Source organism: Peromyscus californicus, unplaced genomic scaffold, assembly GCF_007827085.1.
Source record: "Peromyscus californicus insignis strain IS unplaced genomic scaffold, ASM782708v3 Scaffold_9__1_contigs__length_137607984, whole genome shotgun sequence".
NCBI classification, from domain to species: domain Eukaryota; kingdom Metazoa; phylum Chordata; class Mammalia; order Rodentia; family Cricetidae; genus Peromyscus; species Peromyscus californicus.
In genome coordinates, this window is record NW_026294617.1 from 131,726,212 (window position 1) to 131,752,474 (window position 26,263).

At 45.0% G+C, this 26,263-nt stretch overlaps 1 protein-coding gene across 5 annotated transcripts in view; it reads left to right on the forward strand.

Annotated features, from left to right (window-relative positions):
- Positions 1 to 26,263, forward strand: part of Slc44a5 (solute carrier family 44 member 5) — a 316,279-nt gene that overhangs the window by 79,033 nt on the left and 210,983 nt on the right. The window lies entirely within an intron of this gene.

Genomic DNA, 26,263 nt, shown 5'->3' on the forward strand with positions numbered 1-26,263 from the left:
TAAAAAGAGGGCACACGAATATACGTGAATCCATGCATGTTCCTGAAGACTGCAGAGTCCTTGCTCTGTGTGAGTGTCAGTGATTCACTTCCCATCCTGGCCATGTATCACAGGGGATGCTGGGACAGATAATATACCTACCACATGTGGATGTTGTTGACTCCAAGTTGAATGAACAATTTACAGGACAATTTTTATGAATAGATGCATATTGTTAACATGCTTAGAGATGATTATTTTGGTATTTTAAAACTATTTGTTCATCAGTGGAAGGATTGTAATCATGTCTCACAGGCTGAGGTAATGATGGTTGTAACCATGCACAATGAATGACAGTTTTCAGTAGTTCTCACACACGTTAGCTAACACCGGGTTACCGGGGCTGGAGCCACGGCTCAGCAGTTAAAGCCAGCTTCAATTCTTAGCACCCATACGGCAGCTCATAACTGTCTGTAACTCCTGTTCCGGGAGATCCAACACACTCACAGAGACATACATGTAAGCAAAACACCAATGCACATAAAACACAAATAAATAAATAGATATTTTTTAAAAAGTGGGTTACCAATGGCTAAGAGCTTATTATAGTTTAGATCAGCTTGTGGCCTGAAAACAGAGCACACTGCCCCATTTAACCTTGCCTTGAAAAAAAGTCTTTGTTCTTATCTGCACCAAATATACAAAGAGGAGATTCTGAGCATTCATGGGAGGAGGAGGAGTGTGAACAGTCACCCAGGCTGCCCCCAGGTCTCGTCACTGTCCTTCCTTTCAATGGCTCAGTCATGGTACTAGGAGTCCTTCTGCCTCAGGTCCTACTGTTTCGAAGTAAACACAAGAGCCCATCCCATGCTGACTAGAAAGAAGCTTCCTCTCTTCCCCCACCTCTATGTACAAGATGTACAAGATGCATATTGACCCATTCCTCTCAGGTCAGACCAGAGAGGCAGAGGATTCTCAGTAGATGCACCAGCCCAGGTTAGGGGTAGACATTGAATACAGGGTTTGGGACATGCAGGAAGCAACTGGCTGTGTCAGACCAAGGATTATTGGAGGAGAGGCAGTGTGGGAAGTGTATAGAGAGGCTTATGCCTGAGTTCCAGCAGGGAGGACACATCAAAGGGGCATTAGTATGGTGATGTATGGTATGGGAGTAGAGATAATGGTCCTGTAAGAATGTGGCCACGACATGAGCTGATTTTGATGCTGTGACCACTTGTGAGCTGTGTCAGACTCTAAAAAAGAGGGGTACAGCAGCATGTGTTGAAGGCCTCTTTGGAAACTGAGTACAGGTAAGGGGGAATCTGGAATATGGAATAGAGAAGATGGGTAAACAGGGCTGCGTACTCAGTGGACACACATCTAGAAGTCTGGTGTGGCAGAGCAGGGGCGGATACAGTAGTACAGGCTTGTATTTAGGGAAGTTTGTGGATGGTAGAGGCATTGGGGAAAGATGAAAGACATGGATCCACACAGCAGGGTGTCTAGAGGCCAGATAACATGTGTACTGCCTGGTTTTGTGTGTCAACTTGACACAAGGTAGAGTCAGCAGAGAGGAGGGAGCCCCAGTTGAGATCCAGCTGTAAGGCATTTTCTCAATTAGTGATCAATGGGCAAGGGCCCAGTCCATGGTGGGTGGTGCCATCCCTGGGCTGGTGATCCTGGGTTCTATAAGAAAGCAGGCCGGGCCGTGGTGGCACATACCTTCAATCCCAGCACTCGGGAGGCAGAGCCAGGTGGATCTCTGTGAGTTCGAGGCCAGCCTGGTCTACAGAGCGAGATCCAGGACAGGCACTGAAACTACACTCAGAAACCCTGTCTAGAAAAATAAACAAACAAAAAAAAAAAAAGAAAAAAAAGGAAAAAAAGAAAGAAAAAAGCAGGCTGAGCCAGTCATGGGAGCCAGCCAGCAAGCAGCACCCTCCACGGCCTCTGCATCAGCTCCTGCCTCCAGGATCCTCCCCGTTTGAGTTCCTGTCCTGACTTCCTTCAGTGATGAACAGCAATGTTGAAATGTAAGCCAAATAAACCCTTTCCTCCCCCACCCCAAAAAGAAACACGCTGTTGGAGCTCTGGAATCAGGGTATGACTGTGATCGGACCTTTTTCTAGGCCGTGTCCATTATTATTTAATGCCCACCTCTTCTCTTCAAATATTTAACAGTGTAGAAGACATCATAGCTTTCACCATTGTACACAAATCTTTTGTTTTCATTTTAGCATCTGCTTTAAAAAAAGAAAAAAACCTCCCACTAATTACTGCTTCTGCTAGCGTCTGCTGAATGTCAAGTAGTTTACATGCCTTTTGACTTTAAGCTGATCCATGATTTTCTCTTTAGCATTTATGAGTCACATTCTTTGGGATTGAGTCATTGCTCAACCTATTTATGAAGACTTTGTTTATTTGATATTTCACTGTGCTGTTGGGGATCGAACTGGGGACCTTGTACATCCTGGGAAACGGGGCTTTTACTGACCTGCCTTCCTAGCTCTTCCTTTTTCTCTTTAAAATCCCCTTCTGTGGAGGTAGTTTTTATACATACAGTAAAAAAAGCATGTTGATTAGGAATCTGTAGTGAAATCTACATATTATAACAAAGATCTCAGAGCAGAGGACAGGGCTGCCACACTCACTAGAGCAGGGCAAAGAAGCCGGCATTACCACCTGCATCCACTGTGAGCAGGACATCCCAGTAAGTAACAAGGGACCTGTGCAGCTACCCTTGACATGAAATAAGAGAAACTCATCAGAAACAGTGACCAGGGATTTATGCAGCGTGGACAGATGGGGCTGTGTGCAGAGTAGAAGTTCTAAGTAGATACCCATATACATTGTGGTTTGAATGAGAAATGTTCCCCATAGGCCAAGGTGTTTGAACACTGGGTCCCCAGATGGTGGTTCTGTTTGGGAAGGTTATGGAACCTTCAGGAGATGCCACCTGGAAAGAAATGGGGCCAGGCATTAAAGCTGTCAGCCTGACCCCATTTCTTGTTCACTCTTTGCTTTCTGAGTGTGGATGCAATGTGGCCAGCCAGTTTCCTGCTCCTGTCTGACTCCTGCCAGGATGGACTGTGTGCCCGCTAGAACTGTGACCCAGACCCTTCCTCCTCAAGTTACCTTTGTCAGGGTGTTTCGTCACAGCAGTAGAGAGGTAACTAAGACAGGGCACGTGAAACCCTGGCATGGAAGAAGCTCTAGCTGTGTGACTGGAGTGTATTACAGAGGCACGTTCAGGATTTGATGCCGTTGTAGATGGGTGGATATTGGTGACATCACGAGTATGTCTTTTGAGTTTGTCAGGCCATGTTGTGTATGACAAATGCCCACCAGGACAAGTCTTGAGAATAGTCAGTGAGAAGGTGTCCCGGGTAAGTGTGGTCCCAGCATCTAGAGCAGGTCAGTGTATCTTGCTTCCATCTCAGAATGCACAATTGCTCCTGTGAATGAGGAGCGGGCACCGAGAGGACACCAGGGTCCTGTACATAGATCCCAGGCAACCTATGGTCTGAGGGACACAAGGAATGCTAATGTCGGAGGGGATGAGGATGAGGCTCGGGCAAACCAGTTAGCTCCAACAATTGCTTCAGAGAGAAAGAATAAATTTTGCCCAAATTGATGTGAATTTTATGTTCCGAGGTTGTGTGCTTGCAACAAAGGCAATAGACATTTAAATTGGGTTTTCAAGCTGGCAGCCTCCCACATTTTCTACTTTAGCTAAATGGAAACGCCACAATTCCCTCTTTATGTCTCCAGTTGAAAGAAAGTTATTATGGCAGTCTTAAGAGTACACCGAGGATTTATTTGTATTAACATCTTAATTTTGCTAAGTGCTGTGTGCTTTACTTTTACTACTGTTAGGAGATTGCTTGGAAGATGACATTTTATTGTAAAAGTTAAGAATTAGCATCCTAAGTAGTATTTCCAAAAGCAAGAAGCTATCTCCCTGTAATCTACATTCATCTGTGCATCTGTATATTTAAGCCAACACCCTCCCCATCTCCGTGTGTGTGTGTGTGTGTGTGTGTGTGTGTGTGTATTCCAGCAGTCATACGTTCTCTCAAAAAATATGCTGTTGTGCAAAATAGAAATCCACATGTTTAGGCAGACTCAATAAGGCTAAAATCATGAAATTCAAACACAAAGACCCCAGGAATGAAGGTAAAGACTAGAACGCCTTTTCCTCAACTCCAAGACAGACAGTCGACTTAGATCCATTTCTTTTTTCTCCTGTCTGCTGTTCTTCTTTTTCATTTCTTTAGAATTCTATTTCTATTAGCTAGGATTTTATTTTTTAATCACTTACGCCAACACTGGCCTATTTCAGAACACGTAAAATCATCATATCTTTGCTTAGCTGATGGACTGCTTCTTTCTTTGGGCTTCATGCTATGTCATATGTGCATTAGCTGCATCTTGTTATTGTCTTATAATTATGTTTCCATTGCTGTCCTCCTCATGAAATAGGATTCAAAAGAAAGAAATCTTCATGTCCTCATGTCTACAGTGAGTAGAACAATGCCTGAGTTCTCAACACATCCAGAAAACGGCCAATGAATGAATAAAAGAATGGAAAATTTGGGTTAAACCCTAGTTCCCTCCCTCCCTCCCTCCCTCCCTCCCTCCCTCCCTCCCTCCCTTCTTTCCTTCCTTCCTTCCTTCCTTCCTTCCTTCCTTCCTTCCTTCCTTCCTTCCTTCCTTCCTTCTTTTCCCTGTCTTCCCAACAGCCTGCCCACAGGCCCACCTCCTGTGGGTCACTGGTGGTTACACTCAGGTTGGTGACATAGCAGGACATGCCTGCTGCCATCTTGGCCATAGGACTGTCCCTACCCACTCTCTTAGGGGTTAACAGGTGTCCCTGCCATTTGTTTGCCAAACTGTGCATATTTCCTTCCCACACAAAATGCATGCTTTCAGGGCTCACAACCAGGCACTGTTGGACAGGTGAGGAGAACAATTCTGAACCCACATGTTATCTGATACAAACGAGGCAGATACGGAAGAGCCCCTCATCTTCCTCCCTTCCTTTTCTACCATCGTGGGCTTTGTGAAAACAGAACTGAAGGAGCAGCCTGCTTCAGCAGAACCAAAGCCTTGTGATGGAAGCAGTTTGCAAGGCTCACCTCTGAGATTACAGTTACAATCTATTCCGACTCAACTCGGGTTTACGTACAGGGATAGCAGCTGTTTCCAATCAACAATCAAAGTCCAGTCACACTGGTGATCCATTGGCATGCTTCGCGTAAGCCTTACCCAGCAGGGTTTTGAGACAGGGTCTTCCTGTGTAATCCAGATTTGCCCCAAAACTATGACCCTTCTGCTCCTGCTAACAGAACACTAGGTTTATAGGAAGTGCCATCACAGCTACCTTCAAAATACATTTTGATAGATTATTTTTCTTTGATAGAAAAAGGTAATGGAGAAATGGAATTAATTTTTATTTAATTTCTATCATGGGTTAAGTGTTTTTATTGGGCAGTTTTCCTGTGTATTTTTCTGCGATCCCCAGGTTATAGGAACTGAACTCTTACCATGATTATTTCAGAGTAAATTAAAAAAAAAATTGGCCTCAGATATGGGAATTAATTTGCTCATGGCTATGAGAGCTGAGAAGAGACCCTAAATCAAATTGTTTGACTTCTCAAAATATCTCTGTACCTACCATGTTGGGGAGCAGCATGCATTCAAAGAACTTGGATTTTGTAATGAATCAGCAGTACCTTAAAGGGCCCTTGGTGGCTGTAAATGGTATCTCAGGTGCCAACTAGAAGTGTTTCTGCTGGGTGAGCAGTGCCTGTCCCCTTTTCCAGCTGTGTTTCACAGAACTGGGTCATCTGGGCAAAACAGCCACCATGGTCATTGGCTCAGCTGTGCCAGCTTACAGAAGATCATCACAGCTGACTTGCTGACTATTGATACTTTCTTAGACTAGGAGGGACTTCACCTGAATATCCAGCCCTCCATCCATCTGTGCATTTCTGTCATACTTGCATGTGTCCTCTGGGTCTCAGAAGCTACTAGAGCGCAGACCAGAACAACTTGATGGGAAGGGACGTCATCTAGGTAGCTGTGGGGAAGTCATCATCCACACTGGATGAAGACCTTCTGTTGAGGCTGCTTTGGAGATCACCACACTCCTGCCAGCAGCCCCTGGTCCACACTCTCTAAATAAGCTCCATAAATTCATGGCTTCCACATGATGAACTCTGGTGGAATCATACTTTGGTTTGTGGTTGGAACTTTAGGAGGAGGGCGTAGATGCTATTTATATGTCCTCCAGGAAGGAGTCTCTCAACAGTGTATTGACTGAAAAGTGACTCAGTTTGAGTTTAGAAACCATTTGGCCAGAAAGTGGAGTGCTCCAGGTCCATCTTCAAGAAGGACTGACCTATTATCTGGAAGCCATGACTGTTCCGTTTGTTTAAAGGGTCTATGCCCTGAATAACTTGATTGGGATCTGGCTATAACTCTTGATTTTGTTGCAGTTTTGACCTCAACCCATGGCATCCCTGTGACCCCGGGCTGGTGAAATGAGAATTGACATGGCCTTCTCTGTTCTCTGAGCCAGTGAGTTTGTGGTAGGATGATTTCCGGGCCACTGGGACTCCCACTGCTCTTTCCAGCTGGTAGGACAGTCTCCCATGGAGCAGGCACCGAGCAGATCCTGGGCCTCAGCAGGCTGTTGCGATGTTCCTTTATGGCCTTGTGCCTGCAGCAAAGCAGCGACTCTCCTCCTGTTGCCTTAAGGATGGGTGGGGTTCACCCTCCGGGGTGAAAAGTCTGCAGCTAGAGCCCACTGCTCGGACTGTGGCAGGTGACACAACTGCGCTAATGTGTTGACTATGAAGCCACACACCGTTGGTGGGCGTCATGGCGTCCTCGGTTAGAGCAGATGCGTTGACTATGAAGCCACACACCATTGGTGGGCGTCATGGCATCCTCGGTTAGAGCAGATGCGTTGACTATGAAGCCACACACCGTTGGTGGGCGTCATGGTGTCCTCGGTTAGAGCAGACGTGTTGACTATGAAGCCACACACCGTTGGTGGGCGTCATGGCATCCTCGGTTAGAGCAGATGCGTTGACTATGAAGCCACACACCGTTGGTGGGCGTCATGGTGTCCTCGGTTAGAGCAGACATGTTGACTATGAAGCCACACACCGTTGGTGGGCATCATGGCATCCTCGGTTAGAGCAGATGCGTTGACTATGAAGCCACACACCGTTGGTGGGCGTCATGGCGTCCTCAATTAGAGCAGATGCGTTGACTATGAAGCCACACACCGTTGGTGGGCGTCATGGCATCCTCAGTTAGAGCAGATGCGTTGACTATGAAGCCACACACCGTTGGTGGGCATCATGGCGTCCTTGGTTAGAGCAGACGCAGTCTCTAGGTGTGTGAGATGATGTGGGGTTCCGTCTCTCCAGAAAACCAGCTTCAGTTGCCTCACACCTAAAACCAGGAAGTGGAATTACAAACATGGTGTGGACTTACCCGCTGGCGAGGTGCACGTTGGCAGGCTCATCCGAGCTCTCTTGTGAAGGTGACTGTGGTCATTTGGAAAGAGTCTGGAAAAGTCACAACCCCAAAATGTGAGTGTTATTTTCATGGTGATGACATGGTCTTCATTTATAGGACGGCAGATGTTCATCTCCTTCTGCTCTTCTTTAGATCCTCTCTAATGTGAGTTTTCTTAAAATTTAAATTTAGTGTTAAAACCATGTTCAAAAGGGTGCTTTGTGATTATTGAGAGGAAAAAATCACCTAAAACTACATGTACTATGTTACTTCAGGACTGAACTTGAGCCCAGTTTCTAGTAATAATGAAGATTCCCCCACCTCTTTCAGGAACAGTGGAGTTATAATATTCTGTTTTGCCTATTTCTAGTCATGACACATTCTAGGTTTAGGTAAATAAACTAAACTGGAAAATGGCAGGCTGACCAACCCTGTCTGCCACTCTACTGAAAGCTGTCATTTTTCATTTCACCATTGTATTTATGAGCGTTAATATGAAGGCCCTCTGTCATTGGTATCTCATGTTTTGATTGCTTTGGAATGGGAATTTATGAATTTTAGAAATGGATTAAAATATAAGGGCAGGTATTCCTGGATAAAAAGTCACAAGGCTGGTTCTGTCAGTGTGTGTGTGTGTGTGTGTGTGTGTGTGTGTGTGTGTATGTGTGTGAGTGTACGTGTGTGTGTGTGTGTGTGTGTGTGTGTGTGTGTGTGTGAGAGAGAGAGAGAGAGAGAGAGAGAGAGAGAGAGAGAGAGAGAGAGAGAGAAGCCACATTTCTCAGCATCAGCTTCCTTTGTTTTTAGAAGAAAGATGATTATACTATGCTAGCTTGACAGCTGGGTGGCCCCTTCTTCGTCAGACCTGACAAGCTGGTCATGTCTTTGTGGCATGTTGAGCAGGGACAGTGATAGGGAAGTGTCTTGCAGACCCAGCTAGCAGGAGGCACGGGGCAAAGATGGTAAATATTGGTCTCCTGTGAATTTGACAGACTCTGTCTGGGTTGACTAGCTGCTGCTTTCATGATATATTCTTATTTTTCCCACTCAGGAACTACTCTTCTTAAGGAGATTCGAAGTTTGAAAGCAAGGAAGCCCAGCCTTTTTGAGATCATTGGGCAAGTCTGAGCCGATTTGCATCAAGGTGTAAATTGTAAAATGTAAATTGCCATGTTTAGTTTGTGAGGGCAATGTAACTAGCAGTGAGATCTCTCTATTGCTTCCTTTATGCTCTGTTTCCCATGTAGTTCTTGTTGCACGAATACCACCACCTCCCTCCACAAACCCCTTAGATAGTGCTCACTCCACTGCATGGGGACCACCACCTCCCTCCACACACCCCTTAGATAGTGCTCACTTCACTGCATGGGGAGCACCACCTCCCTCCACACACCCCTTAGATAGTGCTCACTCCACTGCATGGGGACCACCACCTCCCTCCACACACCCCTTAGATAGTGCTCACTCCACTGATTCCATGTCGGGTGTCCGAACTGAGCTGTGCCTTAGACACAGTGAGGAAGAGAGACATTCAGATGTCTACAGTTATAGAGTCACACGTGGGCAAAGAATCTCAGGTGACGGAGACCTTGAGCAGGGCCAAAGGAAAATGGATTGACTAAATAGAGGGTCTTTTAGATGTGGGACAGAATTTGAGTAAAACATGAAATAAGACATGAGCGCAATTTGTAACAATAAATGGGAAGTAGAAACTGTCAAGTTTCCATAGGAAACACTGATTATAATACCATTAAGTTAACACTTACTTATCTCTTTACCTAATCAGCCCTGTTTGGGTGGCTCTCACACGTCAGATCCCATATTAGACACTGGGGATACGGCTCTTAGCAAAACAGACAGAGTTTTCACCTGATAGTGCGGTATCCTCGTGGAAGGAGACTGTAAACAGAGCAACAAGTGAGGTGTGCAGCATGCCAGCAAGAGTGGTGAAGAAGAAAAGTGAAGCAGGAGAGGAAATGGGCTGGGAGTGGGGTGGGGTGGGCGGTGCGGTGCAGGGTGGGGTGGTGGTTGCAGTTTTAGGTAGAAGGTGATACGGGACAAGCTGAAATCCCACCAGCCTTACACCCTGCAAGGGAGCACATGCCTGAACTGTTTAACTGCATCAACTCTGGACATCAAGTGATGTGTTCTCCCTAAAGTTGTCAAGGCTGAGGGTCTTAGTTAGGGTTTCTATTGCTGTGAAGAGTTGACCATGGCAACTCTTATAAAGGAAAACATTTAATTGAGGTGGTGGCTCACAGTTTCAGAATTTAGTTCATTTTCATCATGGCAGGGAGCATGGGGGAGTACAGGCCGACATGGTGCCTGCTGCATCTTGATCAAAAGGCAACAGGAAGTAGACCATGACACTGGGCAGTATCTTGAGCATATATGAGACCCCAAAGCTCACCCCCACAGTGACACACTTACTCTAACAAGGCCACACCTCCTAATAATGCCACTCCCTTTGGGGCCCATTTTCTTTCAAGCTACCACACCGAGACCACAGTGAAGCAAATGCTGGGTTTCCAGAGCTTGCATTTCTAGTTTCTGATAGGCTTTAAGAAGTTTTCCAAAAGCTCTTATTTTGGAGCTGGAAGGATATTTATTGATCAATCAAAACTCAAAGGTGTGTGCCTGTGAGATGGCTCAGCAGGTAAAGGCGCTTGCCTTCAGGCCTGACAAGCCAAGTTCGATCTCCAGGACCCACACAACTTAAGGAAAGAACAGACCCCCAGAAAGTGTCCTCTGACCTCCATAGGCATATCCTGGTACATCTGCTCTTGCTCTGGTTAAATAAATGAAATGATAATAATTAACCTCAAGGGTGTTTGATAATCACCTGAAGAGCTTGTTAGAACTCTGATTTCTGAGTTGTACCCCCAACATTTTTATTAAAAAGGTTGAGTGAGCTCAGAGTTTGTGTTCTAACACATCTTCATGTGATGCTGTTACTGATGATGTGGTTGACACTGGGGATGATTGGTCTGGTGCAGAGGAAGTCACTTGGTGAGCTACCTCCCTCAGGAGATGGAGTGCCCAGCTTGGGTTTATTGGGGCTGACTGTGTTCTGGACTATGGTGTGCCAGAAGGGTTAAACACCCGCTGCTCTGTTCCCATCCTCATTTTGCAGGTAAGGCAACTGAAGTCTCAAGAAATCAGCCCGTGTTTGAGCTCAGCATTCTGCACGTCGTTTTTGTATTCATTTATCTGGTTCTTGATTATATAAGGCCAGAGGCTTTCAGTCTACTTCTCGTATAAAAGGTTCAATAAATGTCTATTGTTGAGTGATTAATGTAGTGGGAAGAGGGTACTGAAAGCTTTAGCTGCCATTGGAAATCCAATTGCCAAGGCAGTATTTCTGGAAGGCTCCTTGTTAAGGAGCAAAAGAAACGGAACCTGGAGATTGCAAGAGGGTCATTCCCATGACAGCAGTGGTTCTCAATCTTCCTAATGCTGAGACCCTTTAATACAGTTCCTCATGCTGTACTGATCCCCAACCATAAAATTGTTTTTGTTGCTACTTCGTAACTGTAATTTTGCTACTGTTATGAATTATAGTGCGAATATCTGTGCTTTCCAGTAGTCTTAGGCAACCCCTGTGAAAGGGTCACGACCCACAGGTTGAGAACCAGTAAGGCCTTTGCAGGAAGGGTGGCAGACACCAGCAGCACTGGCCCCTCCTACAGTGGAATGAGGACTGTCTGTGGGTCCTCCCAGCTCCTCACCCAGAGCTGTGTGTTTTTCAGCTCCAAGGGTAGGAGGTGGGGGTGGGGCTGGGGAGATGGGGAATATTCCTTAAGAAGCTCTGTTTCTGGGCATATGATCAGTTCCCAAGCATTGCCCTAGAGGGCTGAGCAGGTCACCTGTGCCTCAGACATGGTCTTTGTGGTATTAGCTCATTGAACTCTCAAGAGGCATTCAGTGGTCAAGAACGTTTTGGCAATCATGTTGCTGAACACAATAAATATGCTCACTTCAAAATTTTTCACTTAAAAATAAATCTCAAAAAATTGAAGCGATCTGGCTAACAGCAGCAGGTTAGGTTCAGGCGAGCAAAGCCAGCTAGCATTTCCATGGCCTGACTTCTATGTGCATGCACCTTCCCAGTCCTCCAGCAGGGGCCTGTGTAGCTGCTTCTATGCTTACTGATCACAGGGATTGTGTAGGTAGCTTCCTATACTTATATTGTGAGGAACACATCATGATACAGCTGTAGCAGATTCTTTGGAACTGTGGCTTTCCAAATTTAGTAGGTTTTTAAGACCATGGGAAGGAAACCAAGTTCTACTTCTTAATCATAGCAGCTGTTCCTTCTCTTTTCAAATGCAAGCTTTTCCACCATGTGTCCAGGTTTTTAGAATACAGGCCACACCTCCAGGCCAGATCCCATGCCTAATGAGGCCTGCTCCCTGCAGCTCTCTCTGGGACAGAGCTAAGATGTCAGTGCTGGGACTTGACGCTCTCACTTTATAGTTCCTGACTCGTCCATGCTCTTTGTCATGTGCGGTGCAGAGTTAAGGGAGTGATGTGGAACTTCTGCCGCTCTGAAAGGTAGTAAGAAGTAAGCTCTCTCCTGCGTGACTCCTCAGAGGAGAATGTTGTAAAAGCTGCTTGGGAAGAGGCTCCACTAGACAACCCAGGTCATTGCCCCTCTCCCTCTCCCCTCTCTCTATTCCGAGCTTCTCTCCCAGCTTTAAAGGGAAGCCTCTCCCTCTCCTTCCCTAAGACCCCATCATGTTTAGCTCTCCATATGTTTTACTGTCTCTGTCTAATGCTCTCACTCCCACCCCAAGGTCTGATCATGAGACCTCTCGTTCTGATAAACTCCAGAGAAGCCAGCCTCGCTTCCCACGTGAATGCAGCTTCTCACCCTCTACAGCATAGACATCGGCCTTATTTCTGATTCAGTTTCGTAAGTGAGCCCTCTTTGCATCAGATCATAGGCTGGGACTGTGGACTGTGAAAAGTATTCAACACTTATTTGCTAGGTGTGGTGTCTGGCGGAATGTGGAGAAGCTCCCGGGAAATGTCTGTGTCACTGGTACTAGGCGTGGAAAAGAGTGGCATCAGCAGGACTGGCTGGGGCCGTTCTTGTGCGACTAAGGAGCAGTGAGAGTCAAGGTTTGATTGGCAGTTACAGGACATACCATCCCCTGGAAAATTTGTCCTCAAACGTAAAAAGAAGCAAATGGACAGAGGCATTGGGGAAGTAAAGCAGTTCATTTTAGGACAGTCTAAACTGGGTGTCTAGGATAGTACAGTTTCTTCTAAGATGCTCCGGAGGCCAGCAGTGGTGGGAGGTGATGCTCTGAGAATCGTTACTCTACTGATTTTGGGCATGGGGACTGTGATAGCTGACTGACTGTATCTGAACAGTGAAAAGAACAGAAGGGTGATGTAAAGTGTGCGAAGCTTATACCATGAGTTCTTATTAGTCAGTAGGGAAGAAATAATAGAGGCAGCAACCACCCACCATCACTAAGGGTAGGTTGGTGGTAAGCTGTATTTAACACATGCCAATACTTCTTACAGAAAGATTTTCAAGAAGGTTGGACCTAGGGGTTCAAATTAACCCTTGTAGGTTACTACAGGATTGTATTACTTAGATATTTGTACCATATTTATCCAATATAGCATTTATCAACAATTTCCAGGTACTAGGCTTAGTGCTCAGTGCTAGGATACCAGGTAGATAAGATAAACATTGTTATTACCATCTTATTACCTTATCATCTGGTGACTAGAGTGGGATGTGAACAAGCAGCCATGACCATTAGCAATGAGTTCTGTGGTAGCAGAAAGAGATGGAGATTGGGAAATGCAGAAAAGGTTCTTCCCCTTTCTTAGGGGGTCAAGTAAGAAGCAGCTTTTGGGCTGGACTTGCAGCTCAGTCTGGAGAATGCTTGCTCAGCATTTGTGAAGCCTCAGGTTCAGTCCCTAGTACTACCTGAATGGAGTGTTGCAGACCTGTGCTCCCAGCACTCTGGAAGTGGAGGCAGGATGATCAGAAGCTCAAAATCATCCTTGGCTACACAGTGAGTTCAAAGCCAGCCTTGGCTATAAGACACCCTGTGTACAAACAAGCAAACCCATAAAACAGAAGCATGTACATGAAAGATGAATAGAAAAATGGACCCAGAGGATTTGAAGAAGCAAAGAATATTTTGGGGAAAACGTAAAAGGGTCCAGATGAGGTCATAAGGAGTGTTTTGTTTGGACTACATAGATAAAAAGATGAGGAGAAAGGTTGAACCGGGGGCAGCTAGGTGGGGTTGTAAAGAGCTGAGCTTTTCATTATCAGAAGGAATGGGAAGCCAGTGAAGGAGAAGTAATGTAAGATGCATCTTACGGCAAGGTCTCTGGTGGGGTGCTGGGAAGGTTTGGTGGAGGCGATGTCAGGGAATGGGGGACCAAGGAAGAAGCTGTCACAGAAGTTTACATTAGCTGAGCCAGTACTCTGGATTCACAGACATACTGTCCTGAATAGCGGGTGTTCCAGCATCTAGTACACTAGACAATCATGCTATTTGTGCTCATTTTGTAAGAAGGGCCATGCAGGCTTCAACTCAGCCTCTTATCTCATATGTTTTCTAGAAACAGTTCTTATATCTTCATCTATCACATTATGTTTTTGTGGCTTCCCAATTATTTCCTAAAATGCCTTTCCTACTCTTGACAGATTTTTTTTGACTTTTGGTTACTATTACTCTTTGTAAAGCTTAGGTAAAGAATATTGGTGTTGAGGGAGAAGTGATTAGGACTCTTAGGGACTAGATCTTGTCACCACAGTGGTGGATAGGCTGGCGTTCCCTGGAAAGCAGTATGAAAGAAAAAAAAATAAAAAACAAAACAAAACAAAGCAGCCAAACAACAACAACAACAACAGCAAACACAGCAGCAACAGCAGCAACAACAACAGCAACATCATCAACAACAGCAACATCATCAACAACAACAGCAACATCATCAACAACAGCAACATCATCAACAACAACAGCAACAGCAACAGCAATAACAACAGCAACAACAACAGCAACAACATCATCAACAACAGCAACATCATCAACAACAGCATCAGTAGCAATAACAACAACAACAATAGCAACATCATCAACAACAGCGTCAGTAGCAATAACAACAACAACAACAGCAACATCAACAACAGCAACAACATCAACATCATCAACAACAGCAACATCATCAACAACAACAGCAACAACAACAGCAACATCATCAACAACAACAACATCATCGACAACAGCAACATCATCAACAACAGCAACATCATCATCAACAACAGCAACAACAACAACATCATCAACAACAGCAACATCATCAACAACAGCAACATCATCAACAACAACAACATCATCAACAACAGCAACAACAACAACAACATCATCAACAGCAACAGCAATAACAACAGCAACATCATCAACAACAGCAACATCATCATCAATAACAGCAACAACAAAAACAACATCATCAACAACAGCAGCATCATCAACAACAACAGCATCAACAACAACAACAACATCATCAACAACAGCAACAACAACAACAACATCATCAACAGCAACAGCAACAACACCACCTGACTATTTCTCAGAATTGGAAGGACTGAAAAGTAAAGATGTCTTGAAGACAAATAGTGCTCCTGGAGCTAGGAGGCTTTTGCACAGGAGTCAAGACCCTAGGATTAGGAAAGAGATCAGCGTGAGTAAACCCTGGGTAACTAAGGGCAGCAAGGTGTAGAGTGCGTGCCTATCTCAAAAGGAGAAGGTGGAACCTTGCAGTGAGAAGTTCAGAGTTTGAAAATGGCACAAATATTGGATGTGAGGCTAACCCAAAGTGCCGCAGCATCACAAGAACATCGCTGCAGCGGGGTCACAGAACAGCCTAGAGAGGTGACTAATGGATTGTGAGGGCCAGCTACAGATGGAGAGGGCCTTGAGGGCATGGATTCAAAACAGGGAAATTAAATGGATTTTCAAAAAGCACCATTGTGCTTCATCGTGTAAAATGAAGGAATTAAAATAGTTCCCTAGAGAAGTCCTTACCAATCAATAGGTGGTGAAGAAATAGAGGGATATGACCGTACAGGGACAGGTGTGTTTGTTCCTGGAATTAGTGCTGGTCTAGGCCAAGATGGCATTTTTATGTTGAGACACACTTTGAAAGGGTGCCATGGCTTTGGACATTTTATTCCTTAGTCACTTAACTGTGGGCTGTTTGAATGTATCTTTCTGTGTGCGACACACAACGTAACATGTCCCCGAGGTGAAGGAAGAGAAAGAACCAGGAGGATGTGCAGTAGGCCTGGCCAAAGGATCTGAAAGAGTTAATGCACTGCCCTGACCCACTCACACTTTTCCCTGTAAATAAGTCAGCATGCTCAGAGATTAAGTCTCCCTGGAGGACATCAATTGTTGCCTGCATGTAGATGCAGAAATAGAGGAATTTCTCATCAGCCTCAAACGGCACAGGAACCATTAGCATAAACCATATGACATTTGTATTTCTGTAAGTCAAAAACAATTGACTCCTTACTGACAGTTCCACAAAGGCTCTGCTCCCATGGACGGAGGCCACTTTCTCCATGTGCCTGATTTCCAGTCTCCTCATGCTGTTCCCCTGTTGTAACAAAGACCACTAAAGCAAGACAAGGGCTGAGGGCATGGCTTGGGGGTGAAGTGCTTGCTGGTAAAGCATGAAGACCTCAGCTTAGACCTCCAGACTCTGCATAAAAGCTGGACACACGCCAGGCATGACACTGTGCACACACTGGGCATGACACAGGGCACACACTGGACACACACTGGACATGACACCGGACATGACACTGACACACACTGGACACACACTGGACATGACACTGGGCACACACTGGGCACACATTGGACACACACTGGACACACACTGGACATGACACTGGGCACACACTGGACATGACACTGGACACACACTGGACACACACTGGACATGACACTGGACACACACTGGACATGACACTGGACACACACTGGACATGACACTGACACACACTGGACACACACTGGACATGACACTGGGCACACACTGGGCACACACTGGGCACACATTGGACACACACTGGACACACACTGGACACACACTGGACATGACACTGGGCACACACTGGACACACACTGGACATGACACTGGGCACACACTGGACACACACTGGACACACACTGGACATGACACTGGACACACACTAGGCATGACACAGGGCACACACTGGACACACACAAGACATGAAACTGGACTTGACACTGGACATGACACTGGACACACACTGGACATGACACTGGGCATACACTGGACACACACTGGACATGACACTGGACACACACTGGACACACACTGGGCATGACACAGGACACACACTGGACACACACTAGACATGAAACTGGACATGACACTGGACATGACACTGGACACATACTGGACATACACTGGACACACACTGGACATGACACTGGACACACACTGGACACACACTGGACATACACTGGACACACACTGGACATGACACTGGACACACACTGGACATGACACTGGACACACACTGGACATACACTGGACACACACTGGACACACACTGGACATGACACTGGACACACACTGGGCACACACTGGGCATGACCCTGTGAGCTCAGTTCTGGGGGTTGGGACAGAGACAGGTGGATCCTGGGAGCACACTGGCCAGTCAATATAGCTGAATAAGCAGGATCCAAGTTAACTAAGGGCCACTGTCTCAAAAAATAAGGTAGAGAAGTGATTTAGGAAGACACCCAAAGTTGAACTCTGGACTCTACACATGAATTCACAGGCCGATATACCTGTGCATGCACACGCACACACACACACACACACACACACACACAGAGACACACACACATACACATACACAGACATACACACACATACACACACAGACATACACACACAGACATACACACACACAGACACACACACATACACACTGACATACACACAGACATATACACAGACAGACACACACACAGACACACACACAGACACACAGACATATACACAGACAGACACACACACAGACACACACACAGACACACAGACATACACACAGACAGACACACACACCACACTTAAAAAATTAAGCCCAAACAAACCCAGAGCACATTTTACCTTTGTGTGTGTTCATGGTTAGTAAAGAAGGGAAGGGAACGTGGTCTCTACAGAAGGGGCCTTTGGGGTGTACAGTGCCTCACACAGGTGATTTCCTGTGGGAAGGGAAAGGAGTCTGTGGGTCTGTAATGAACACGTCTAGCCCGAGTGGAGAGAAAAGGCACCTGAGGCACCTCTGTAGTAAGCAACTAATTAAGTTACCTTGTAACTAGCAGTGAATTGGTGGAGTAATATCTTACCACCTTCCAAATATCTCAACCATCTTTCACTAGAGATTTTCAAATCCATCAATGATCCCTGCCAAAAGGTTTATCTAATAGAGAGTTGTGAAAATTATCAAATTTAAAACTCATATTTCTCTTATGTTTATTATTTATATTCTTCTGTGATGAGCAATTTTCTATTGTCATTTTTACATTTTTCTCACGGTTGCATTCATAATTTTATTAATTTTTTAGATTTATTTAACTATGTGGATGAGTGTTTTACCTCATGTATGTATGTGCATCCTGTGTGTGCCTGGTGCCCACAGAGTTCAGAAGAGGACATTGGATCCCCTGGAACTGGAATTATTTATTGTAATCCATCATGTGGGTATTGGGAATCAATCCCCAGTCCTCTACAAGAGCAGCCAGTGCTCTTAACTGCTGAGGTACCTCTCTAGCCCCTACATTCATAATTTTATAAAATGACTACAGACAATTTTGAATACATAGGAAAAGTACACATTGGCAATGATCTGAAAAGCCAGTGATTTGTTCAGAATATTATGTATTTCTTCACATTCTTTTTAAAAACTTATAAGAATAATATTTTATAAAAATTGGTTCACAAATTCAGTATTTTATGGCTGTTATTATTATTATGGCCTTATCATGTTGTTAAATATGTTAAGGTATTTTTGTTGACCGCAGACCACTCTGTAATAGCAATATAGCATACTTAAGTTCCCATTTCATAAGCAGAGAAGCAGTACATCTTCACCTGCCTGTGACAGTCTGAAGTAATGACTGATATTATTAAAGTGTCCCTCCCCTTGCTGCCTAGACACAGTGACACGTCCTTATTGAGCTGTGAATCTCTGATCTGAGAACTGCATCTCTAGCATCCTGGAAACTGCTTATTCAAGACTGTGTAGCCAAAAGAGACTGCGTAGCAGTGTAAGCTAGGTCTGTCCATCCCCTGCGCCCCGTACCGGACGGCCTTGTGTCAGCTAGCACTGCCGTCATGCACTATAGAAAGGAGTTCCTTCTCTCCAGCGAATCCTTGCTAATCATTTAGGGTCTGTTTGATTGTCACCAAACACATCCTATTTATTTTTTATCACCTGTCTGTAAGGTTGGCTCTGTGGACTCAGGAACATGCATTTATCTGCACCTGTCCTTGCAGTGGGTTATTAATGAGACTGGGGAGGAGAGCTTAAATGTGAGCCAAACAAGAGGAATTGATGAGCTCTCCTTCATTCTGATGATCCTCTTTATTCTGTCAAGAGAATCCTTTATGTGAGTGACAGGACCAGAAGGCAAGTGGATTCTAGGGCATCTCAGAGGGAAGGAAGACAGTTTAAGTCATGGAAGAAATATGGAGTCTTCCTTTTACCTTTTGTCCTAAAAACTTGATGCAGATTAAGAAAACCATTCTCAAGCTCTGGAAGGAGTAGGCTGCGTCTCTAGAGTGGTTTCAGATTGTCTGGGGACAGACTGTCAGCCAAGCACAGGACTGGAGAGTCAGAGGAGGACAAGGGTGAGGACCTCTTTCACATCATCTTTTCTGTAGTTCTGTCCCAGCACTTCGATGAGGCCTGATGATGCAGGGTGGCAGAGGGGATGGGGCCAGTTCTCTCCTCCCCTAACACTGCAAGGGGAGGTTTGGCTCCAGTTCACAGGAATCTCGGGAGGCAGGGCTGAATGGGAGCTGGTTCTAACCCGGTCACATGGGTTCTTCTCACTGTGGCCACTGGCGATGGTGGAGGCTCTTGAAAGACAAAATGGAAAGGCGCTATGTCAGAATCACTTGGCTCCCAGAAGACTCTAGAACAGGAAAGAAACAGGGAGAAAGTGCTTTGAAGCAGAAATACATCATTTCTCATGTGTTTGTAAACTATTTTCCCCTATGTTTAGTACCCAGTTGTTTTCATGACTGTATCACAGTACGTTTTACAACATTTCCACAGCGTAGATCATGAACAGCAAACCAGTGCATGCAACAGTTTGGTGGCTGACCCAGGCATTAAAAATAAAGTCCTGTGGAAGGTTCCACGTGGTCGGTAATGACCATGCACAGCCACTGCCACCTTCTGTCATCTGCAGCTGAGTTGCTGGGCCACATGGCTGCCATGCTGTTCTGTTTCTTTGTCTCTTCCTTCAATGCACTTTCTGGGCTCTGTGTATGAGGACTTTCTCCTTCCTCGCTCCCCTGACCTGCTTTCCCTTGTTTTGGTAGCTCTTGGGGTGTCCCTCCCTCTGTTCTCCTATTCTCATACAGCAGGACCAGAAAGGGCTGCTGTAGGCTGGGGAAGGTCCTCTCACAGTAGTGCAGTGTTCACTGCACTAAGGTCTAAGCCCCATTTCTTCTAAATCCCAGGACTGTCCTTAGAAGGCTAGGCTGTGGAGGCATGGCGGTATTAACCTAAAGAGAGTTCCATCTGCTCATAACAGTGGAACCTGAATGCTGTGTGTGTGTGTGTGTGTGTGTGTGTGTGTGTGTGTGTGTGTGTTTTGTGGAGTCCCCTTCTCTTAGCATGTAAAGTATTTAGAAAATTCCAGATAATTCTTAAAGACTAGGGCAGCACATTTCATAACTATTGGTTGAGCACCAGCCTGGGATAGGGTGCTTCTCAAACTCACAGTGTTATGACTTATTCTTACATTCAAAGTGTACTCTCGGTTCATAGCCTCAATTTTTCACTGTTGTGTTTGTTTTGAAAATTTTTATTCTCTCTCTCTCTCTTTCTTCCTGTGTGTGTGTGTGTGTGTGTGTGTGTGTGTGTGTGTGTGTGTGTGTGTATGTGGTGGTTTGAAAGAAAATGGTCTCCAAAGGGAGTGTCACTATTAGGAGGTGTGGCCTTGTTGGAAGAAGTGTGTCACTGTGTCACTGTGAGGTCTTTCTTGCTCAAGCTTCCCTCAATGTGACACACAGTTGACTTCCTGTTGCCTGACAGATGTAGCACTCTCAGTTCCAGCACCACATCTGCCTGCACACCACCATGCTCCCCATCATGATGATAATGGACTGAACCTCTGAAACTGTAAGTGAGCTACTCCAATTAAACGTTTTCTTTATGAGTCGCTGTGGTCACGGTATCTCTTCACAGCAATAGAAACCCCACACTTAGACAATGTGCATGCCCGTGCATGGACTACAGTGTGTATGTGGAAGACAGAGGACGAGTCGGTGGAGTTGAACCTCTCCTTCCATCTTTACGTGGGTCCCAGGGACTGAGCTCAGGTGTCGAGCTTGTGCAGCCACACCTTCCCCACTGAGCCGTCTAGACAGCCCTTGTTTTATTACTGGGGCAGGGCCTCACTATGTTGTCCAGGTCGGATTCACTCACTACCAAACTGGCTTAGAATTCACAATCCCGCCTCAGCTCCACAGTGCTGTGGTTACAGACATGAGCCACCACACCTCAGCTCCACAGTGCTGTGGTTACAGACACAAGCCACCACACCTCAGCTCCACAGTGCTGTGGTTACAGACACGTGCCACCACACCTCAGCTCCACAGTGCTGTGGTTACAGACACGTGCCACCACACCTCAGCTCCACAGTGCTGTGGTTACAGACACGTGCCACCACACCTCAGCTCCACAGTGCTGTGGTTACAGACACAAGCCACCACACCTCAGCTCCACAGTGCTGTGGTTACAGACACGTGCCACCACACCTCAGCTCCACAGTGCTGTGGTTACAGACACAAGCCACCACACCTCAGCTCCACAGTGCTGTGGTTACAGACACGAGCCACCACACCTCAGCTCCACAGTGCTGTGGTTACAGACACGAGTCACCACACCTGACCTTGGTTTCTTAAATGTATTCATAAATATGAACTCTGTAGGCATTACAAAGAGTCCTCAAGGGTCAGGTTAAACATTCATGTTTCAGAAGATGAAGCAAAGCATGGAAAAGTGGGTGTTGAATGTGGTCTTCCCCACAGACTCATGTTAGGACACTCAGTTCCCACTGATGGCACTATTTAAGAAGGCGGAACCTTTAGGACTGAAAGCCTTGCTAGAGGAAAGGGGTTGCATGGGACACACACTGAAGTTTGGTATCCCAAGCCCCACTTCCTGTCTGCTTCCTACAGTATATCCAATGTGACCAGCTGCTTGACGTTCCAGCCACCATGCCTTCCCCAGTACCACACCCCTTATGAACCCCAACAAACTCACCTCTTCTTTAAGCGGCTCTTGTCACACATTGGTCAGAGCAATGGCAAAGGACGCTCTGCTTTCCAGAGCTGAAAGGACATCTTCCTCTGTCACATGCCTCCCACACAGCATTGATCCTCTGCTCTGAGATTTTTTTCTCTTCTTTTAGTGTTAGCCTCCGTGAATCTGTTGTATAGAATCCTTAATATTTTACATCACTCCGATGTGAACAGTATTTAAAAGGATCATTATGGGGTTGCCTTCCCCGATTTCAATACCACATTTCAGAGCATGCACCCATGTTTTCTGAAGTTAGGGTGCTAGCCCTACTCCCTGCTTTTATGGTCACCGCTGTTGTGCTCTTGTGAAAGGCTGGGCAGTTTCCTGCTGGACACACCTCACATTTTGAACTTCTGATGGCTTTTTGGTTAATGGGCTGGATATTATTGTGCATCAACCCCTGTGACCCTGCATCAGGACGATTCAGCTCTAGGATGGATGGCAGAATCGTAATTTAGAAACCCTTGACCTCCCTGTCAAGTCAGAGCTGAACGCCTAGCAGTGTTTTCTTAGATAGGACGGAGTTGGGAAAGCTATCTGAACAGGAGTGCATGGCTAACACTCTATCCCTTCTTCCCACAGTCTTCTTCTCCCTGTGATGTCCTCTATTCGGAAGACATAAAGGAAGACAGAGAAAAAAGACATATAAAAATTTCCTTAGCTCTTGTGGTGATATTTTAACTTGTACTCTTCACCATTCTTCATTTCATAAGCCTTTTAGATTCAAATTAATTTCTGCCCTAAACAGACATATTCTTTTTCCTGTTTTTATTATATAATTACATTGATTCCCCTTCCCTTTCCTGCCTTCAACTCCTCCCATGGCCCTCTTTGTTGCCTCTCAAATTCATGTGTACATCTCTCTCCACCTTAGCATGTCTATTGACATCATCTTCGGTAAAGTCTTGATCAGGCAGCCATGTTGCCTAAGCAGACTTCTTGCTGCCAGTTGAAATTCTCAGTATTTTGTGTTTCCTTCCTTACCTCTCTCTTTGCCCCTCTGTTTCTCCTCTTTCCTTCTCTTACTGATTCTTTTAAGTATCCATTATCTATGCATTCCTATGTGTCTGTCATCTGCATATGTATCTATTATTTATCTACTACCGATCTGTCATCTCAGTACCATCTATCATCTGTCTATCAGTCCTCATATACTGTTTCTTTATCTGTCTATCTCTATCTTGATGTCTTTGGTAGTGAAAGCTGAACAATCCTAGAATTTGAATTATAACTATTTTCTTACATTCATCAAGCTAATTGAGTTTGCAGTTGATCTGCTTTCTGATTCATAGAGTATTTTTAACATTATATTATTACCCTTTAGGCACAGTCCTCTAAACTAGGCATCATAAGGCGCTATGTGATGTCAGAACCAAAGATCCTGAGGAAACCTTTGTTCAAAGGGTTGACATTTGAAATCAACTCAAATTCTGATGATATGCTTTCTCTCTCCCTCCTGACATGATTTAGAATTGGACCTCTGTGCTTCTGATGACCATACTACTTGGTGGCTCCATGCCCTTTTGTTCCATGATGGAACCAGCCCTGCTGGCATTATGACACTCACCCTCTGTCATTGTCATCAGTGGTCCCCAGATTTTTCCACTCTTTTCTGACAAAGGCAGTTGGCTAGGGAGAGTTTACTTTCAGAAATCCAAAAAGATGTTTTGATCCATAAACTCTATGCATCCATTTCCATATCACAAAACCCACCAAGAATTTAGATGACTCAGCATTGAGGGATCTGTTAGGAGAGTGCAGTAGTTACCTATCTTGTTGCTGTGACAAACCACCCTGACCAAAGCAACTGAAGGAAGGAGAAAGGTTTACATTGTCACAGTTCCAGAGTACAGTCCATCACTGTACAGTCCTGTACAGCACGGTACAGAGTACAGCCCATGACTTGGCAGCAGGAGAGGGAGGCTGCTGATACATTGCATTCACATTCAGGAGGCAGAGACCATGAGAGCTGGTACCCAACTCACTTCCTCCTTTTTATTTTGTTGGGCAGTTAGGGTGGGTCTTCCTATGTCAATTAACTTAATGAAGAAAACCCCTTATGGATATGTGTAGATATTTGTCTCCAAGGTGATTGTACATTCCTGATGACAATACTGACCATCATAGAGACGTACATGTACACTATAGGGGGATAAAGAGAAGTATGCCATCAGTCTCCATGAATTCATTGTGTAGAACCTTCCACATTTTTATATGTGTGTAGCTAGAGTTTTGGCCCACAGTCAGGACAAATCTCTCTTACTTGTCAGTCCCACAGCCGCTTAGACCCAACCAAGTAAACACAGAGACTTATATTGCTTACAAATTGTATGGCCGTGGCAGGCTTCTTGCTAACTGTTCTTTCAGCTTAAATTAATCCATTTCTATAAATCTATACCTTGCCATGTGGCTCGTGGCTTACTGGCATCTTCACATGCTGTTTGTCATCGTGGCGGCTGGCAGTGTCTCTGACTCAGCCTTCCACTTCCCAGCTTTATTCTCCTCCTTGTCCCGCCTATACTTCCTCCTGCCTGACTACTGGCCAATCAGTGTTTTATTTACTAACCAATCAGAGCAACACATTTGCCATACAGAACATCCCACAGCATATGTGTCAATAAGTTTTCCTATAGGAAGTGTGTATGTGTGTTGGGGGAGGATAGTAATGTAATAAAGCAGAAGGGATTCTACTTCAGGTAGTCTATTTTATAAGCTGAGAATAACCATATGTGGAGGCCCACACTTGAAATCCTACCACTTGGGAGGTAGGGACAGGACTAGGAGGTCCAGGCTACCTTTAGCTACATGGAGAGTTTGAGGCAAGTCTAGACTACTCTGTTTGGAAAACCACACAAGACAAAAGACTACAGTGCCGGAGCGATGGCTGGGTGGTTAAGAGTGTACATTGCTCTGGTGGAGGATTTGAGTTTGGTGTCCAACAGGGCCCAGGTTGCGTAGGTCACAACTACCTGAAGCTCCAAGTCCATAGGGATCCGATGCCTCTGGTCTCTGAGGATACTGCATGATGTGCACATATATGTGCAGACACAAACATAGAGACTTAACATATAAATCTGGAAGACCAGTCTCCCTTACCCTGAAAAGGAAAAATAAATAGATCTTATGCTATCTGGAAAGTGGAAGGAAGTCAGCTGGAGTGTGAGAGGGACAGGAAAGGGCAATGGGGTGGGGAAACAACAGAAAAGGGGGGACATCTTGTGGAGGTCTCAGAGTTTGTCTAGCCTTATCGCAACTGTATGTAGTTGCGATGTTATTAGAAAAATAGTTTTGTTATTATTTTTGAATGTATCAGGGAGATAGTCAGAGCCACAGTCTGATGTCTTGTTTATGGATTCAAATGACAAAAGAAACAGCTTGCAACAAAATACTTTTTACAGCATGGACAATATTTTGAACAGCTTTATTGAGATATAATTTGTTTCATAAAATTCCTCATTTAAACTATACAGCTCAGTGCTTTATACAGTATTTACACAGTTGGGAAGCCAACTCCATAATCTGATTTAGAACATTTTCATCACACCAACAGAAAAACTCACTAGCATTCACTTCCTGTCCCTGTGACCCCCAGCCGTCTATGAATGCTAATATGTCTGCTACTGATTTGCCTGTTCTTAGTGGCTCATACAATGTGGTCCTTACAACATTTTCTTTCTAGGAATACCTCTTTTGGTGATGATTTTCTGTCATTATACAAATTGTCATTTTAGAATTTTTAACATGCATTAATTTTCTTAAAGAAGCAAAAAAAAAAATGTTAGTGTCTTAGTTAGGGTTTCTATTGCTGTGAAAAGACACCCTGACCAAGACAACTCTTTTTTTTTTTAATTAAGAAATTTTTGTTCATTTTACATACCAACCACAAGACCACACTTATAAGGGAAAACATATAATTGGGACTGGCCTACAGTTCAAAGGTTTAGTCCAGTATCATCATAGCAGGTGGCGTTCAGGTAGACATGGTCTGGAGAAGGGGCTGAGAGTTCTACATCTTTTTATTATTATCATTAAGAAATTTTCTATTCCTTTTGCATACCAACCACAGATCCCCCTCCCCTCCCTCCTCCTACCCCCCAGCCTTTCTCCCAACCCACTCCCATTTCCACTTCC